The following is a 20169-nucleotide window of genomic DNA, read 5'->3' as shown; positions in this document are numbered from 1 at the left end:
ATGAGCTTGGAACTTCTCATTCAGCAAAAAAGTCCAATCTGGTTGAATTGACACAACTAAACTCTACCGATGGTTTGACAAAACTCAGCGGCTATGTTCACTTTACTTGATATTCCTCAACATTAAATCATGTGCTGACTTTATTGATGCCCTGTTTGAACCAACATGCTAAGACAGTAATGAGGTTTTCACATCAAGCTGAATCACAAGTACCCATCTCCACTTTTACCATCCTTATTATGTTGTGCAAATGCAGTGAAAAATGATGCTTTGGCCCAAGCAAAGGATTCCACCAAAGTTCATTTTCTTCCTGGAACATCAAACAATTGCCTTGATACGCAAGTTCCGACAACCCAAAGATGCACACTCTATAGTGATATCAGGAAGATGTAAAGGAGGGGTATCCAACCTTAGCAACTTTAAGACTTGTGGACCTCAACTCCCAGAATTCTCCAGCAGCCATGGGGAAGTCCATAGGTCTTAAAGTTACCAAAGCTGGACATTCCTGATGGAAAGATTGCTATGGTCCCCAGCCCAATTCAGCCTTTGAAATAATGGCATGGATCACTTTTATTCAAGGCCTCTCACTTGAAAGAGAATATTTAGAGTTCTTCCACTATTTGGGAGCTCCCACGTTCATTCCATTTATCAGATCACTGATTACAATGAGCAAAATTAACAAGGAGACAAAGATTGCAATGTAACGCAGTAGGAAGAAAGCAGGGACTCAAAGAAACATTTTACTCCTGAGTGTCTCAGTTTTGAAGGAGAGAATATTGCATCAAAAGAGATGGGGAAGACCCACCACCAATGCTAGGGGCTCTGAAGAATCAACATATTATCTACTTCCTTCCAAAGAAGAAAATAACTAAGAGCAATTAAGTTGGATCTACACCCCCAGAGATCTTACCACCGAAGCACAGTTGATGACCGGTGAATTGAAGACTGACCAGGCTTCATGGCTGACCCCTTTCTACAGAAGCCCTTTCAAACCTTCTCATAACAAAGCATCCCTAAACCAAAATCCAGGAGCACCCTTCTTTGCTGTTCTGAGAACATTTCAGCATCTTTTCTTCACCTGCAAGTCTTGGATGATCCCAGCCATCATCCCCAGCAGGGAGTCCTACTATTTTGCTCAGCGACGTTCTGCAGATCCTGCCACCTCCTCCTCTCCACAGTGTCCATCATCCATAGCCCACTCTTCTTTCTCTTTTCCAAACTTTCTGTTTCCTCACCTCATGCATCCCCTGGTCCATATTTCCCATCTGGCTGCTTCCTTCACATCCTTCCGCCACCAATTCCCCGTTTCTTCCCCTCTGCTATCACCAGCTGTGCCTCTAGCAATCCAGAAATAAATAACAGTATGATCATGCCTGAATCAAGGAGGTGGCCACTGAGGGCCACTTGAGGCCAGTCCTCACAAGGGCCCAATGTTTACTATTACCCTTCCCTGATCCTGGCAGTGCTTCCCTTGCCTGAACCTTCTCCCAACATGAGAATAGACAGTCTGTTTGGAATCTCCCAATACACAAACACACATATATAAACACAAGGCTCCTATCCTCACTAAGTCTGGTCTTTGACCCGCTGATCCAGATCATCCCTCAATGCACGGCAAAAACAGCATAATTGGGGCAGTTCTCAGACCAGCAGCAACCAAGGGCCAAACCTGCCAGAGAATCACAAGCAAAGAGAGAAGCTACCATGTTCTTTCTTAGCATTTATCAAGAGGCCGAGAAGCAAACACATACAACAATGGTGCTTAGAACAAACCAACCACATCCAAGTCCCCTGTGCAAGTGATATTAACAACCTTGCTTTTAAAGAGATCAGACGGGGACTGAAAGAATGCCTCTTTGTGAGACATCAGGAATAAACCACTGGGAATTGCAGGCCCCTCTCCGTAGAGCTCCAGGTCCAGGGATCGGGGAGGCACTCCCAACCCAAGCTTTGCAATGCTGTGTTTAGCCCTGGCTTTCCTCTCTGTCAACCACCGGATTTACTTCTCTTTCCAGCAATTGACTCTGCAGTCGGTCCCACCTCAAGAAGAAAAAGCCCTGCCTCTGGATGCTAAAGGAAAATATGGAAGGAAAGACGCTGTTTCTGCAAAACAATCAGCAGAGGCAGCTTTCCCGGGTGGATAATAGATAGGGCACACAGGTTGGGGACAAAGGGGCAGCCAGAAAAACAATTCTCCCTTCTTTGGGGAGCAGGAATGAGTCACACATCTGAGAGCAGAACCAGAACCCAGAACTCCCCTCTCTCTCCATTGGGGGTGTGGGGGGGACCTTCCCCTCCAGGAGCAAGCTGGAGGCAGGTGTGATTCAAAGGCATGTTGGCCAGACATCTGAGCAGAAAACTGCCAGGCACCCACCCACCGTCCCTCCCTCCGCTTCCAGATCAAAGCCTGATATTGTTAGCTCGTCATGCAGCCACCAAGGCTACTTCAGCTATGACATCTGTGATTATAAGCCAGGCAAGGAGTGAAACGCCAAGCCTAGTGTTGCAGAAGAAAGGCCCCCTTGCCAGAGGTGTGTTTACCCGTCTCCCCATGTCGAATATTGTCTGCCTTCCCAGCTCTCCTCTTTTGTCAAGCACACAGGCCACCCCAGCAAAAACCCTTGGGGCCTTGGACAGCAGGTGCGGGAAGAGGGGAAGGGGAGGAGAGGGAATGGGGTGGGGGGGGAGAATAGGGTGGAGAGGAGACATTACCTGCAGTGTGTCCTGTCATAATGCTTCCAGACCATCCACCTCTCGGCAGGAAAGAAAAAGACCCCAAGGAATGACTGCCCTGCCTGGACATGCACGAGAAAGGAGGTGGGGGGGCACCGGAGGAAGGCACGTTCCTGGCTTAGTCCATCCAAGGGTCTTCGTTCCCCCAAAAGCCACTCCTGACCTCCAAACCAGCATTAATAGCTGGGATGCTTCAGTGCCTCCTTGCTATTCCCTAGCTCATGCTGTCATCAGGTTTCCACAGCCTGGATTGGCTGCTGGGAAGCAGATAATAATACTACTAATAGCACTGGCAGAGCTGGAGTCGACAAATCTTATGTTTCAAAGACCGGCAGCTTCCAAAACTGCAAGGAGGGAGACCCAGGGCAGAAACTTGAATTCAGCCGCACACCCAATTTAGCTGGCTGCAGACTGCTGTCGGATGGTCAGAAACTGAGCCTTACATAAAGCACAAGGCTTCCCTGCCCCCAGTAAGCAAAGAAAGCCCCAGTAGCAAGAAGAGCAAAGAGGGAGCACTGCCAAGATTAGAAGAGAATTGGGGGGGGGGGAGCCAGGAAAAAAAGAATATCAGGAAGGAAGAAAGGAAGGAAGGAAGAAAAAGAAAGAGAGAGAGAGGGAGGGAGGGAGGGAAGAAGGAAGGAAGGAAGGAAGGAAGGAAGGAAGGAAGGAAGGAAAGAAAGAAAGAAAGAAAGAAAGAAAGAAAGAAAGAAAGAAAGAAAGAAAGAAAGAAAGAAAGAAAGAAAGAAAGAAAGAAAGAAAGAAAGAAAGAAAGACAAAAACAGATCATGGGGGACTAAGCATGTGCTGCTCTGTGCTCAAGAGGACTATAACATTTTTCCCCTCTCAAAAAGAGTCTAATTTCAGAAGGCAAAAGACATAGGAAACTCAATTCACCAGAACATTTGTGGAAAATTGAAGCTGGCCTGTCCAAATTTAAAACAAGGTTTTGAAAGTCTTGCCTAGTGGTTTGGAATTTTGTTTGTCAAGTTTGTCTCCCTCTGAAAGAGAGAATATGAGATTATCTCCAGAATCCAGCCAAACCTGGTTCCCTGCAGGATTCCTCTCTTCCACCCAATGATAGAATAGCCAATATCTCCTTGTTCAATCAGCCAGGGGCATTTTATGGTCAGTGTCCACTTTAAAAATATTTTTTTTCAAAACAAGGAGGAAAAGAAAGCAGAACCATGACCATCTGAATAAATTGTTTTTTTTTTAATTTCTGCAAACTTGTCTTGTTCTTCACCAGACATAAGCAGATAAAAATTCTCTTATACAGAACTGACAGCCCAAGTTGGAGCATTTATTCCACAGCAACCTGAAGAAGTGTTAACTTTCTCCATGGAGAACATTTCTGGTGATGCTGAAACTTTGACATGAAGGGATTTATGTTGCTATGTTGAAACCTCTTGAGACCATGGAGTCAACAGCATTGACTTGCAATGTTTAAATTTTTTTAATATAATACTACACACAATATACAAATAATATCTACAGCACCCAAGCCAGCTGAGGAACCATGTTAAGAATCAGAAACCAGAGTTATGCTCCCTGCTAGGAGACAAGTATATTCAAACAACATGTTTACCAGCAACTGGAAGAATCTATATTCACACAAGGGATTAAATATCATCTAACCCAACAGACTAGGTTTGCCCAATGTGCTCTCTTCCCCAAAATAACCAGGGTTAAAGGGAATAAATCTTAGAAGGTTGTATGAATGGAGCCACCAGATTTTCCACTGACTTTATACAGTGTGGAGACAACCTACACCTGCCAAGAACAAAGGCAGCCTATATCTGAATATCAATTGGCTTCCAAAATTATTTGGTTGACAAATACTGAAAATGAGAAGTTCCAGACTAGGAAGATTTACAGTCTTGATACAAAGCAGTTCTGATGTTCTTCAGGAGATAGAGCTACACAAGGTATAGGAACCAAGATGTCCATGAATGTCAGTGTCTCTCTGGAACTTTCTTTGGTGTTTCCTGGGCTTGTGTTCATATCAGTTAAGTCAGGCACACAACAAAACAGAGTAAGACTATCTTTTGTTCATATTAGTTAAAATGGGTATCACAATCATTACTATCAAAGATGGTTGGCTAACGCTTTGCTCAGAAATGTGCTCCCCTGCCAAATTAAAAGACCTAAAGAATTGGAGTTGGTAGAAGGCCAGAGAAGGCTAATGAGGAGACACCTCAGCACTTCGTCTTCTAGGAAATGAAGTATTTGTGACTAGAAAAAGTGCAGAGAAGAGCAACAAAGATGATTAGGGGACTGAAGGCTAAAACATATAAAAGTTGCTGGAATTGGGTATGTCTAGTTTAATAAAAAGAAGAACTAGGGGAGACATGATACCAGTGTTCTAATATCTAAGGGTCTGCCACAAAGAAGAGGTCAACCTATTCTCCAAAAGCACCTGAAGGCAGAACAAGAAGCAATGGATGGAAGCTAATCAAGGAATCATCCTAGAACTAATGAGAAATTTCCTAACAGTGAAAGCAATCAACCAATGGAATCGCTTGCCTTCATAAGTTGTGGGTGCTCCAACACTGGAAGCTTTCCAAGAGACTGGAGAATCATTTATCCGAAATGGCATAGGGTCTCCTGCCTGAGCACGACTAGTAGACTCCAAGGTCCCTTCCAGCTCTGTTATTCTGTTGAAATTTCTGTTGACCTCATCCACCAGAATCCACCATCCACATCCAACTTCTTGTGGGCACTGATTATATGCTCTCAAAACTCCAAGGAGCTCCACTGGGCAGATTTTGGCTCCATCTGTTTCTTAGGTTGGCAGTGAAAAAGATATTTTACAGGAGACTGGCCTCTTTAATGTTTGGAGACATTGGGAGCAAATGACAATGGTGAGGGAGTGTTACAAAAAAGCTATCATTTCTCAGAATGTGTGACATTCCTTCTTGTTTGTTTTCTGTGCGTGGCAATAATCATCCAGATACTGCTGTGATCCCCATGTCCTTTTCTCAGGAAGACCCCTGCAGTCTTGGGGTTGGGAGAGGCATTTGGGGCAACATGCAGCTCTGAGAAACTCTGAAAGCTACTTCAATAGTTGCCACCAAAATGTTCTTATTTTGGTATAAGGAATATGAAACATTTTAACAGTGAGAACAATTAACCAGTGGAACAGTTTGCTTTCAGAAGTTGTGGATGCTCCATCACTCCAGGCTTTCAAAAGGAGACTAGACAGCCATTTGTCTGAAATGGTATAGATTCTCCTGCTTGAACAGGGGTTGGACTTGAAGATAGCTAAGTTCTCCTCCAGTTCTAGTCTGACAAATACTTCATAAGTTGCATTAGCACCACATGCTTTATTCATCTATTTTCTGGGTTTCAACAATACAGAAACCCTAAGCTAGCTAACAGAGATCAGTTTATTTAAGATGATAAAACATACAAAACCTAATCAAGGCGCATGCTAACCAGTCTTAGCATGTGTCAAAACCAGCACTAGGTTTATATTTAAGCTGATTGCTTTTGAAGGGACCCTTAACTATACAAAATTGGACAGGATTACATTATATATCAACAAAATGAATTAACCTATTCTCCAAAGCACTTGATGAAGGCAGAATAAGAAGCCATGGGTGGATATTAATCAAGGAGAGAAGCAAGCTAGAACTAAGGAGGAATTTCCTGTCAGTGAGAACAATCAACCAGTGGAATGGCTTGCCTTCAGAAGTTGTGAGTACTCCATCACTGGAGGTTTTTAAGAGATTGGACAGAATAGAGCAAGAGATTGGACTAGTCCCTTCCAAATCTGTTATTCTATTATTCTGATCCTGCCCTGCCCATTTCTTTGTTCCAGTCTTGCTTTGGGGGAGGGAAGCAAACCCAGACATCCACCTAGAGAGCTGAGAAAATTGTGAATCCAAATGAGGTTAGAAGCTACTGTTACTGTTCTTGTTTTGTCTGATGTCTACTGCAAACACATAAGCATATTGCAAGCCCCTTCAAGGCTAAATGGGGAGAATATTTCTGAGTGCATAAAAAGAAGCATTCATGTTCCTTCTTGAAACCCATTGGGGTTGCTGAGAAATCTTAGCAAGATCCCAGTTACTTCAAGAAAAAAGATTTCACTGTTTTTTCCTGCCGTCTGTGATAATGATCACCATTTCAACCTACCAGCCACGCAAAGGATCAGACCAGCAATCCTGAGAGGCTGTTATTTTGAGGGAGGGCTTCTTTTTAAGTCTTTTTATTTTTTGCTTTCTTTGCTTCACAAGGATAAAGATGCTTTACCACAGAGGGTGTATTTTAAAAAAAGGGAGCAGGAATAGCACGGAAAACTCAACAGTCAAGTTTTGGACTGGCTGTGGACTATGATGTCATGGTTTCCCAGCTCAGTTGTGATTGGCTGGATGGGAGCTGAGCATCTGCTGAGAGCTTAAGGGGCTGGTTAGACGCTGGAGGTTCAGACTTTTTCAGAACAGCTTTGCATCAGGGCTGGTTGTCGTGACAACCCGGCCACAGTCAGCAGCTCCTCCTGATAACGGAATAATAAAACTCTAGCCCAGCTCTCCAAAAACCCCCCCACAAAACCCCCTGGTGCAATCTTCCATCTGAACTGATCCTTGGTCTAGTTTGCATGTACAACCTTTGTCTACTGCAAATGACTTGATAAGGAAACCTGTAAAAACAGATAACCACAGATGGAACGCCCCAGTCCTGCTCATTCCCAACAGCTGTTCATGCATAAATAGAAATGTTGGCTAGTCCCAGGCCCAGGAGACAGAAATGATACAGATACAGATTAACAGAGTTGGAAAGAACCTTGTAGGTCATCTAGTCCAACCCCCTGCCTAAGCAAACCCTGCTTAGGGTTTCTGACAATGGCAGTCCAATCTCTTCTTGAAAGTCTCAAGTGATGAAGCTCCCACATCTTCTGAAGGCAAGTTGTTGCATTGGTTGATTGTTCTGTCAGAAAATTTCTCCTTATTTCCAGATTGAATCTTCCCTTGTTCAGTTTCCATCCATTATTCCTTGTCTGGCCTTCAGGTACCTTGGAAAACAGCTTGACCCCCTCCTCTCCGTGGCAGCCACTCAAACATTGGAATACTGTTATCATGTTTCCCCTGATCCTTCTCTTCATTAGACTAGCCATGTCCAGTTCCTGCAACAGTTTATTGTATATTTTAGCCTCCAGTCCCCTAATCATCTTGGTTGCACTTCTCTGCACTTTTTCTAGTCTCAACATCTTTTTTATAGTGTGGTGACCAAAACAGATGCAGTACTCTAGGTATAGTCTTAATAAGGGTTTATAGAGTAGTATTAGTACCTTACTTGATCTTGATTATATCCCTGTTAATGCAACTTGCATTGCGTTTTTTGGCTGCCGCTACACACTGTTGGTTCATATTTAGCTGGTTGTCCACTAAGACTCCAAGATCCCTCTCACAGTTACTGCTATTAAGCCGGGTTTCACCCAGTCTATGTGTCCTTTTGGTTTTTCTTGCCTAAGTGTAAGACTTTACTTTTCTCTACATTGCATTTCATTTTGTTAGATAGGGCCCAGAGTTCAAGTCTGTCAAGATCCATCTGGATCTTGAGACTATCATCTAAGGTGTTCCTGCCAGTTTAGTATCATCCGCAAATTTAATAAGTTCCTCTTCTATTCCCTCATCTAAGTCATAAATATGAAGCTATTGAAGAATCTGGGCCCAGAACAGAAACTTGTGGTACCCCCACTGCTTACTTCCCTCCATTAAGGACTGCTCGTTGAGTACAGTTTGTCAGCCAGTTACAAATGGAGTTGGTTTAAAAGCTTACAGTTCTCTTTGCTCCTTTTGTCAGCTCTCAGACCTAAAATTAATAAAAATCAACATATTTAGGAATGCTGCTAGACCAAGGGTCGTCAACCTTTTGGACCTCAGGGACCACCAAACTCTTAATTTTAAATCCCGCTGACCACTAATATGTATTTTGACTGACGGTGGCTTGCTGATGTTGGTGGGTGAGAGAGAGAGAGAGAGAGAGAGAGGGAGGGAGGGAGAGAGAGAGAGAGAGAGAGAGAGAGAGATCCAATCTAAGAGAGAACATCACCGCCAGCTCTCCAAGGTTAGATCGGATCTCTCTCTCTCTCTCTCACACACACACACACATGCACACGCACACACACACATCCCACACACACACACACACCCTCCAAGGGAGCTACATTCCTAACCTGCTTTTCAGCTCCATTCTCAGGGAGGGGAGAGAGAGAGATGGTATTCTGCGATTCCAAATAAAGAATGATTGGTAAGAAAACAGGGTGGGTGATTTTCCTGCAGACTTTTGGGGGGATTTTCCCAAGGTCTCTGTCTGCAAAGTCTGCAGGTAAATTCCCCACCCTGTATTCCTACTGATCAATTATTCTTTACTGTCTCCAGCTCCATTCTTGCGGGGAGGGCGGGGGAGGCAGACTTTTGGCTTCATGCAAGGAAAGCAGCTGAAGCAGCAGAAGTCTTTCTTTCTCTCCCCCAAACTCTGCCAGTAATGAGTCTTTGTGAGACTTGTTGTGCCAGCACAGCCTCTTGGAGCAGGAGGCCTTGCAGGGTCCCAAAGACTCATTTCTGGTGGAGTTTGGGGGAGAGAAAGAAAGGCTTGCTGCTTTCCTTGTGTGTAGCCAAAACCAGAAGAAGAAAGAAGCAGAAAGAAGCAGCCTGGTGGCCAGGCCAGGCCAGGCCAGGAGAGTGGGGCAAGTTCCCCCTCACTGGTTGGCGACCACTGTGCTAGACCAATGTCTCCTAATCTTAGCCATTTTAAGATATGTGGACTTCAACTCCCAGAATTCATGCTGGCTGGGGAATTCTGGGAGTTGAAGTCCACAAGTCTTAAAGTTACCAAGGTTGGACTCTCCTGATCTAGGCTATGGGCCTCTATCATTTTTCCTTTCCAGCAAGACTTCTACCTGGGGATCCAGAAGTCTTCAAAATAAAACATGATGATTTGCTTTGCAGTATGGTAACTTTCAACTTAATTTCTTTTACTGGGATGAATGCTAAATAGAAATATTTAGAAATAAAACTCAGCCTGCCACTCAGCCTAAGAGCATTAAAAGAAACCTCTGCAGCCTTTGAAATTTATAGGAGTGAATGGACAAACTAAGAGGCAAAGTGACTTCACCTGCACTGTGCATCTGACATGATAGAGACCAATGGTATTTGAGGAATTCTGGGAGATGAAGTCGACACATCTTAAAATGGCTAAGGCTGGGAAACACTGGTCTACACATCTGCTTGATTCAGAACTGAAGAAGCTTCTTGGATGAGAAGTGAAATGTCTTCAAGGAAAAACAAAGAAAGTCCAAGTTGCCTTTTGAAAAACCATCTTCGGGACAACCATGACATCGATGACTAGAATCTCCACACTCTGTTTTTATTTCATTTTGTGTATGAGGTGGAGGCTAGCTAAGATGGTGATTGTTGGATATGTTGAAATTCAGTGTGTCCACCTGATTTCATCTCAAGCATTCCAAAATGGAATTGCAGCATGATTATCTCATGTCTCTTAATGCACATAGCTAGAATTGCTGGAATATTTGTAGCATACAGTGCATAATGTGCTTTTTCTGCAGTGGACCCTAGATTCAATCTCTGGTATTTTCAGGTAAGGCTGGGGAAATTTTTTTTTAAACCACTGCAAACTACCAGGAGTGAGATTAAAAAATCAGTGAGGTCTATACAAGGCCTCAACAAAACTCCCAAATAATTTAAAAAATAAATAAATGTTTCCATCTCTGGAGCAGGCAGCAGCAGGAGCCAACTATTTGAGTTAGCAAAAATCAACTTTGTACCTATTTTTTTTTCAAAGAGAACTTTGAATAAATGGATACTACTTAACACTTAAAAAGTGGGTTTATACTGATCAACCAGCAAACAAAAAGGATGCATAAAGTGATATGTGCACTAAATTTCAGCCAATTTCACCCTGAAAGGGATTAAACCAAAACGATACAACTTCTACAAATTTTGAGTCTGAAAGTTAAGCTGTCTCAGTCACATTGAGAGTTTTTCAACCATTGTTTTAGGAATTCAATTGTCCAATTCTAGTTACGTTACTGTTAGCTTGAAGGCGTCAAAATAAGATCTCAAGTTAGTTATAGAGTATTTTTGGCTTACATCATGTATTCCAATGCAGTCCTAAAGTTGTTTTTCAAAAGGCAACTGGATTTTCTTGCTCTTTTGCTTGAAAACATCTTGCTTTCTCATTCAAGAAGCTTCTTTAGTTTGGTTCTTCTTGGATAACAAAGGAATCATTTTCAAAGACAAAACCAAAAAAGTCCAGTTGCCTTTTGAAAAGCATCTTTGAGACAACCATGACCTGGATGACTGAGAATCTCCTCAGACATTACAATACAATAATCTTCCCCAATCAATGTTCTCCAAATATTTTGCAGGAACTACCCATTCCTTATCACTTAGCTGGGAAATCTAGAAATTGTCCCAACCAGGAGCACAGAATAACAGAGTTGGAAGGGACCTTGGAGGCCTTCTAGTCCAACCTCCTGCCCCAGCAGGAGAGCCTCTATTTTTCCAGACAAATGGCTATCCAATCTCTTAAAAGCCTCCAGTGATGGAGCCCCCACAATGTCTGGAGGTAAACTGTTCCACTGTCAGGAAATTTCTGCTTAGTTCTAGGTTGCTTCTCTCCTTGATTAGTTTCTATCCATTGGTTCTTCTCTTGCTTCAGAGGATGAGTATAAAGGACTTGAAAAAGAGCTACAGAAAATGCCACAGAAAAAGGACATTAAGTTAAAAAAGGTTGATCCCCTCATCTTTGTGGCAGCCCCTCAAATATTGGAACATTACTATATCATGTCATCCCTAGTCCTTCTTTTCACTGCAACCGTTCTTCATATTTTAGCCTCAAGTCCCCTAATCCTCATTGTTGCCTTCTCTGCACTCTTTCCAGAGTCTCAGCATCTTCAGGGACAGTCAAAAAAAGGCAGCCACAGCTGGACAATGAAGCTCTCCCTACCTCTTGTTTATATGCAATGGATGCATGTAACATATCAAGATGGTGCCAGAATGTGATGGGCTTATGTGGTCATCAAGTCATGTAGGCTGGACATGAAAATATTTTAGCTAAATAAATGCACTCAGTTTCTTTTTATTTTCAAAGGACAAGCTAAAATGCAATGCTGCTTTGCATAACTACTCAATAAAAAGAATATAAAGTTAAAGCAACTACCTTTCAGCAGGCAGTGGATAGAGAACGTCTACCAAGAAATTCACAAAAAATCTACAGAATGTATACACACATTTATGTCACGGTTATAATGTATGTATCACCGCCAAAAAATCCTTGAAGAGGACATACCCAGAATCACCTTTTTGATACAAACACTTTCCCTTAATCATAGATTGTCATTACTTTTGAAACAGAGAAAATATTTAAAAACTTTTTGAGAAAGCTCTTTATTCCCCCTTAATTAGGTATTGCCTGCTATGGTATTTGTGACTTTTCTTGGTTTTCAGTCATTATTGCTTTATTATTTATAATCCTAGACACAATAAGAGGGTTTTTTTTCCTGAACGCCATCACTCTGCTAAACAAATAATTCCCTCAACACTGTCAAACTATTTATTAAGTCTGCATTACTATTACTATTAATCATCCCACCCTTCCTTTCACCCATCTCCTCCAACTTATGACTGTATGATTGTAACCTTGTTGCTTATATCCTAACAATTTTTATTGACTGTTTCCTAGTATGATTTGATTGCTTATTGTACCCTATGACTATTATTAAATGTTGTAACTTATGATTCTCGACTCTTGACGAATGTGTCTTTTGTTTTATGTACACTGAGAGCATTATGTAGGTAGTCCACAATTTACAAGAGTTCATTTAGTGGCTAGTCAAAGTTATGATGGCACTGAAAAAGTGACATGACCCTTTCTCACACAACTATTGTAGCATCCCCATGGTCCCATGATCAAAATTCAGATGCTTGGCAACTGACTCATTTTTATGACAGTTGCAATATCCCGGGATCATGTGATCATATTTTGCAGCCTTCTCACAAAATCAATGGAGAAGCCATTCACTTAACAACTGTGTTGCTCACTTAACTGCAGTGATTCACTTAACTATGGCAAGAAATGTCATAAAATGGGGTAAAATTCTCACTTAACAACAGAAATTTTAGGCTCAATTGTGGTCATACTTCAAGGACTAGCTGTAAAAATTTTTTAACAAATTAATGAAACAAAATGGTTGGTCTTTTTATAGTCTATCCATACAGTTTCAAATATATTTTTTGAAAAATATTTCCTACTGAGTTCTCATATGCTTTTCCTTTTTTCCTCTTGTAATTTCAGTTGCTCATTTTACTACAAACCATAATCTTGGCAGCTTAGCTATATATTATCATAATGATATTTAAATATGAAAATTAACACACTTCAATTAAGCACCATCAGACTATCAGATTGTCCTTAATGGCTATTGGACTATATTGCTATCATATTTCATTAGAGCTGCTTTTGAATGCTGGCTAATTTAATATTTTATCATGCAATAATATCTCAATATAGATTTCACATACAGATATATATCGGGATAGGGATCCAGGTTGCAGTTGGCTGAAATGAAGAATAAATGGATAAATTTAAATTGAGGGATTAGCTTCCATCATTTCATGAGATGAAGAGGATTTTCAAGGCAAGACATACAGGGAATCCTTGACTTACAACCACAATTGAGCCCAACATTTCTGTTGCTAAGCAAGACATTTGTTAAGTGATTTTTGCCTCATTTTAAGACCTTCCTTGCCACAGTTGTTAAGTGAATTAGTGTAGTCATTAAGTTAGTAACACGGTTGTTAAATGAATCTTACTTTCTCATAGACTTTGCTTGTCACAAGGTCGCAAAAGGTGATTGCATGACCCCAGGACATTTCAGCCATCATAAATACGACCCAGTTGCCAAGAGTCTGAATTCTGATCACATGACCATGGGGATGCTGCAATGTTCGTAAGTGATGAAAAATGTTCATAAGTCCCTTTTTTCATTGATGTTGTAATTTTGAATGGTCACTAAATGAACAGTTGTAAGTTGAGGACTACCTGTATTAAAAGTTTCTGAGGGCCTGCTTAGCACAAGACGTTTTAGCCTGCAAAGGATGTTTGATGGTCTGTAAAGCATCTGTTTCTCTGTGTTTTGTCAGGAATTCTACATGTTAAAAATATTGGGACCTTCCCTCCTTGGTAAAAGCCATTAAACACATCCAAACACAAACCCATCAAAATCTCAAGGCCAGGAATTATAGTTGGCAGGAACAAAACTAGAATAATCAGATGGAATGCTGGTTCTCCAAGATGGAGTTCTTCTGTAGCAGCAGAAGAAGACTCTTGCAAGGTCTGTGGCTAAAAAAGACCATTTCCCAGAATCTGGTGACAAGGGATTGATCTATACAAGTAGTCCCTGATTTACAGTCATTCATTTAGTGACCATTTGAAGTTGCAGTGGCACTGTGATGACCTGGGGCATGGTACAAAAGCCACAAAGTCACAAAAGTAGATTAAGTCCCTTCAACTTGGCCCCTGATGTCCAGTTATCATCAGCTGGAGAAAAAACTCTCCCAAGAACAGTTTTAAAGGGAAGAAATTCAGTCCGAACCCAAAGTACATATAGATTATAAATAAAAACCAACACAAACAATGCTGCAGCAATTAACAAGACAGGGCAGGATAAGGAATTGCAGACTTCAAAGAATAACGAAACTCACAGAGTTGGGAGGATGCCAGAACCCAGATTGGACTTGACAAAGATAATGCACGCTTTGCTTCCATTCTGTGCACAAACACCCTCTTTATCCTGTTTCCCCAGCTGCAGCTAACGAAGGGAATCGGGGCTTTTTCTTCCCTGTAACCTATGTCGCTCCCTTCTCCGTTCCTCCCTGCATGCCCCAGGATGAGGAAGGGGTGGGCCTGGGTCTTCCTCTGAAGGCCTAACTGGACTATGCCCTTCCCCAGTTTCTTCCACAGCCACCGAAGCCACACTCCCACTCCCTGTCAGCTGCTGACCCCACCCCCCCACCCCCGAATCACATTCCAACAGGGGCATGACAGGCACTGAAAAAAGAGACTTATGATGACAAGGTTTTCACACTTATGTCGCAGCATCCTCATAGTCACGTGACCAAAATTCAGACTCTTGGCAATTGGCATGTACTAATGACAGTTGCAGTGTCCTGGGGTCATGTGATCTCCTCGTGTCACCTACTAACAAGTAAGTCAACAGGAAAACCAGGTTCACTTAACAACTGTGTAACTAACTTAACTACAGCAGGGATTCACTGAATGTGGCAAGATAGGTCATAAAATGGGGCAAAACTCATTTAAAAGCTGTCTTGCTTAGCAACATAAATTTTGGGGTCAATTGTGGTCATAAGTTGAGGACTACCTGTACTGCACTCCCTGAAACAGTTCCTTCAATTCAGTGCTTCCATTTTCCACAGGAGAAAATGGGAGCCATTCCCATTTCTTAAAACTGGGGCTGTACTTGGGACAAAGGTGCAAATGCCAATTTGGACTCATCACATCTGGAAGCAGTGTGGAGAGAACCTATGAGTATTCTATTCTTTTATTTGGGGTTTTCTGAAGTGAGATAGACCTTCCTCTCCCAACCAGATATTAGGTATGTCTATTCAAGTGAAAAGAAAGACTAGGGGTGGCATGAGAGCAGGGTTTCAGTATTTGAGGGGCTGCCATAAAGACAAAGAGGTCAAACTATTTTTTAAAGCACCAGAAGGCAAGACAAGAAACAATGGATGAAAACTAATCAAGGAGAGAAGCAACCTAGAACTAAGGATAATTTTCCTAACAGTGAGGACAATTAACCAGTGGAACATCTTGCCTTCAGAGGTTGTGGGTGCTCCATCAGTGGACGCTTTCAAGAAGAGGTTTGTCTTAAATGGTGAAGTCTGGTATCGTTATTGTCTCTGGATCCAAAAACACCAATTGGTTTGGCATTTTATTACTGGAGCGGTTTGTCTTCAAAAGCTGTGGTGCTCCATCACTGGAGGTTTTTAAGAAGAGACTGGAAAGCCACCTGTCTGAAATGGTATAGGGTCTCCTGCTTGAGCAGGGGGATAGACTAGAAGACCTCCAAGGTACCTTCCAATTCTGTTATTCTATGCTATGCTAGGCTAGGCCAGGCTAGGCTATTCTCCCACCCACTCCAAACTATGCAGGGCCTGTTTTAGTGCTTCCTTCTACATATTTTCTGATTCCAATGGGCAGGAACCCCTGCCAACCATTTTCAGTCATTGTACAGGTAGTCTTTGACTTATGACTCCACTTGCGACCAGAATTTCAGGTGGCTGTTAAGTGAGTTGCACCCAATCTTATTTTTTGTGCCAGGATTGTAAAGCTTATCACTGCAGTGTTTAAATGAATCACATCATTAAGTGAGACTAACTCCTTCCTTTGACCTTGCTCATCAGAAGCCAGCTGGGAAGGTCACAAGTGACTTCTGCAACCATCCTAAAGACAGGCCGGTTGCTGAGGGCGGTGGATTTGGTGGGGATGCTTATAACGGCTGTAATGTGTGAGAACTGGTTATCACATTTTTAGTGCATTGTAACTTAAAACGGTCACTAAATGAATAGTTGTAAATAAGCTACCTGCCTAGCTCATTGGAAGTGAACTAATAAATCCAGCCATGAAATTCATGAGGGGAAGGGCCCCTATAACCTTCAGCTTTTATGGATTATTAAAGATTTGCAGAAGCAACACAGAAAAAGGGGCTGGTGTGCTTTTCACAAATTCGCTGCCGAATTTTAAACAGGACAAAACAGGCGGCTGCCTTTCAAATCCATTTCAAGGGAAGAACTCTCCTCTCGTTTTCCATTCAAAAACAGCTTTGTTTTGTAGCAGGGCCAGGAAGACAAACAGGTTCTGTAAGGGGATATCCGAAGATCGCTTTCACGAGAAAGCCTCCCCCAGTAGCGCAGGGCCGAAGCAGAAGCGGGGTGAAGGATCCAGTTGCTGGTGTGGAGTTACCGCGTTTTCATCCCCAGCCATTTGATATGTGGAACTGGGGGGCTCCCCACGTGGCGATCAAATGCTGCGCTCCCTTAGTTGCTTGCACCCGAAACAGGCCGAGTGGTGCAGGGAGGATAGTGAAAGGAGTTAAGAGGGAAGCTCTGGGGAGGTTGGGGGGAAAATAACCAGAAGGCAAAGTAAACTCTAAGGGTGGAAAAAGAGGGTCAAGCTGAGATTAAGAGAAAAGAATGACACCAATTTTAGGAAGGTATCTTGAATGCTGGTTTGGGGATCTACAGAATATTAGAAACTGCATATTGAATTTCCATGCCTGCTTTATACAGGTAAATCCTTGACTTACAACCGTTCACTTAATGACCATTTGAAGTTAGAACAGCGTTGAAAAAAATGACTTATGACCACTTTTCACACTTATGACCATAGCAGCTTTCTCACTATCATATGATCAAAATTCGGGTGCTTGGCAACTGGCTCATATTTATGACAGCTGCAATGTCCCGGGATCATATCGTCCCCTTTTGCAAACTCCTGACAAGCAAACTCCACGGGGAAGCTAAATTCATTTAACAACCATGTCACTAATCTAACAATTGCAGTATTCACTTAACCACTGCAGCAAGAAAGGTGATAAAATGGGACAAAATTCACTTAACAACTGTCTCACTTTGCAAGAGAAATGTTGGGCTCAATAAGTCAAGAATTATCTGTAGCTGCCAGCCGTGAGAGGAGGTCCAGACAGGAAGCACCAACCATGAGTACTAACTACCTCTATTGTAAAGTTACAGTACAAGAATTGTGCAAATCTGAATATATAGCTCCCACCCCCCACTTCTTGCCTTCCCAAGAAACTAGAGAGGGTTCCTTTCTGGGATGTTTGACACACCCCAATTCCTTCTGTGAGCCTCAACTATCTCTTAGCTGACTTGCCTCGTCTGTGACTCTTCTTCCACAGTCTTTCCAATGTACAATACATGTTGGGACAAATGATTTGGGTCTTCAATTACCCCTACCCACCTGCAGATGCTGTTATGTGCCAGGCCATTTCAGTGCACATAGAACCTCCCTCTCCAGTTTTCTTTTGCAATTTCATTGTTTTATTACAGTTATACAACCTGCTTTTCAGCTCCTCTTCCTGCTCTCTCCCAAGGTCATTCTCACAGCCCATCACAATAGCAAACTAATTAAGATGGAGTTTGGGTGATCTGAAAGGTTTCTTCCCAGATTTCTCTGCATGTGGACTGAGTGGCTTGCTTAGGAGATCCACTCGTTTCCCAACATCCCAGCACCCACATTAGAAATCCAGTACAGGTAGTCCTCAACTTATGACCACAATTGAGCCCAAAGTTTATCTTGTTATGTAAGAAATTTGTTAAGTGAGTTTTGCTCCATTTTTTGACTTTCTTTGCCACATTTGTTAAGGGAACCACTGCAGTTGCTAAGTTAGTAACAGGGTTGTTGAAGAATCTGGCTTCCTCATTGACCTTGCTTGTCAGAAGATTGCAAAATGGGATCACATGACACCAGAACATGGCAATTCATCGTACATGTCAGTTGCCAAGCGTGTAAATTTTAATCATATGACGGGGGTGGGTGGGTCCTGCAGTGGCCATAAGCATGAAAAATGGTCACAGTCACTGTAATTTCCAACAGTCACTAAACGAACTGTTGTAAGTCGAGGACTAGTTGTATTACAATAGTTCAGCCTTCTCCAACCTTGAAGGGGAAAAAAATCCGATTTTACAGGAAAAGCTTTTACATGATTATTTGAAATAATCAAATTATAGCAAAAGCCCTAAAGTGGTGTTTCTCAATCTGAACCATTGTAAGATAGCAGGACTTCAACTCCCAGAATTCCCCAGGTGCCGGCTGCGGAATTCTGGCAGTCCACCTATGCTGAAGTTGAGAAATACTGCCCTAAGTAGGAGAATGGACATTGGTACTTACCTGACACGCCATTTCTAGTCGAGCTGCGCAGAGCATCCAGAGAGTGGGAGGTGCTCTAGTCTTCACCAATTGCAGGCTGAGCTATAATTGAGGAATGCTCCTCCCACCACGTGGCTTCTCCATGCGTTCCCCAGTTTTTACGAAGACAAGAAGGCAAACAAGTATCCCCTCATCTTAACTATAAACAACACTTAACTACAAAAAAAAAATAATATGAATCGTTGGCCGAAACAGGATTCCCCACCAGATGGACCAAATAGGGTGGGGCTGGATGCTCTACACAGCTCGACTAGAAATGGCATGTCAGGTAAGTACCAACGCCCATTCTCAATCAAGCTGCTCCGAGCATCCAGAGAGTGGGACATACCAAAGCATGGCCTGTCCTATGGGGGGGACTCTGTCTGGCTCGGAGCATGTTCTGGATCTCTCACCACTTGCTGAAGGACTCGTCTGCCAAAGGAGGCTTCTGCCGAGGCAAAAACATCGATTTTATAATGGTGAATAAATGGAGATGGAGACGACCAGGTAGCCGCTCTGCAAATATCATGAATAGGAGCCAGAGTAGCCCAGGCTGCAGAAGTAGCAGCACTCCTTGTAGAGTGAGCGGTTACTCCACTGGGAACAGGAAGTGCCTGTGACAAATAGGCCTTGGATATTGTAGCTCTAATCTTGTCCGGTGGAATCCTCCAAGGAGGAGCCACTGACAGGTTGCGAAGGTCCGCAAACCAGGGCCTCCTGGGCCAATATGGGGCCACCAGAAGAAGTTCCACTTTCTCGAGGATTACCTTTTGGATCACCTTGGGCAGCAGCGGTGGGGGAAGCGTATAGGAGCCCCGTGGACCAAGGGCAACACAGGGCATCATGATTCTCGGCCCCTGGGTGGAGTGCCGGGAGAAAAACCTCGTGTCTGGGCATTGGATGGGGACGCAAACAGGTCCACTAGAAGAAACCCGGACCTCCCTGAGGCCTCCCGAAAAAGGGAGGGATGCAGGCGCCATTTGGACTGGTCGGCGGCGGTTCTGCTCAACCAGTCTGCCTGAACCAATGGATATACATGAGGTCATTTTCCCAAGCAATTTAGATAGGTCCAGCAATGAAGCTTTCTTTGCCCACCTGATGGCCTTAATCGAATTTTGAACGCTAGCAAACCTTTACCAAAGCATGGCCTGTCCTATGGGGGGGACTCTGTCTGGCTCGGAGCATGTTCTGGATCTCTCACCACTTGCTGAAGGATTCGTCTGCCAAAGGAGGCGTCTGCCGAGGCAAAAACATCGATTTTATAATGGTGAATAAATGGAGATGGAGACGACCAGGTAGCCGCTCTGCAAATATCATGAATAGGAGCCAGAGTAGCCCAGGCTGCAGAAGTAGCAGCACTCCTTGTAGAGTGAGCGGTTACTCCACTGGGAACAGGAAGTGCCTGTGACAAATAGGCCTTGGATATTGTAGCTCTAATCTTGTCCGGTGGAATCCTCCAAGGAG

General features: G+C 43.0%; 1 protein-coding gene across 4 annotated transcripts in view; it reads right to left on the bottom strand.

Annotated features, from left to right (window-relative positions):
- The window catches only part of PAK3 (p21 (RAC1) activated kinase 3), a 210534-nt gene that overhangs the window by 120645 nt on the left and 69720 nt on the right, over window positions 1-20169 (bottom strand). For 2 of the 4 annotated variants that reach the window (XM_087940836.1, XM_026703140.2), the window contains exon 1: window positions 2713-2969. The exons of 1 other annotated variant lie outside the window; for it this stretch is intronic. The gene's annotated coding sequence lies outside the window, so the exon portion shown is untranslated. Of the gene's footprint in view, window positions 1-2712; window positions 2971-20169 lie in introns of those variants that run through there. One more of the 4 variants, XM_087940837.1, reaches the window with a different exon arrangement.

This window comes from Pseudonaja textilis, chromosome 12, assembly GCF_049901715.1.
Source record: "Pseudonaja textilis isolate UNSWEBS1 chromosome 12, rPseTex1.2, whole genome shotgun sequence".
Classification (NCBI taxonomy): Eukaryota; Metazoa; Chordata; class Lepidosauria; order Squamata; family Elapidae; genus Pseudonaja; species Pseudonaja textilis.
Note: the sequence above shows the minus strand (reverse complement) of the source record. Positions and strands in the feature narration are given on the sequence as shown.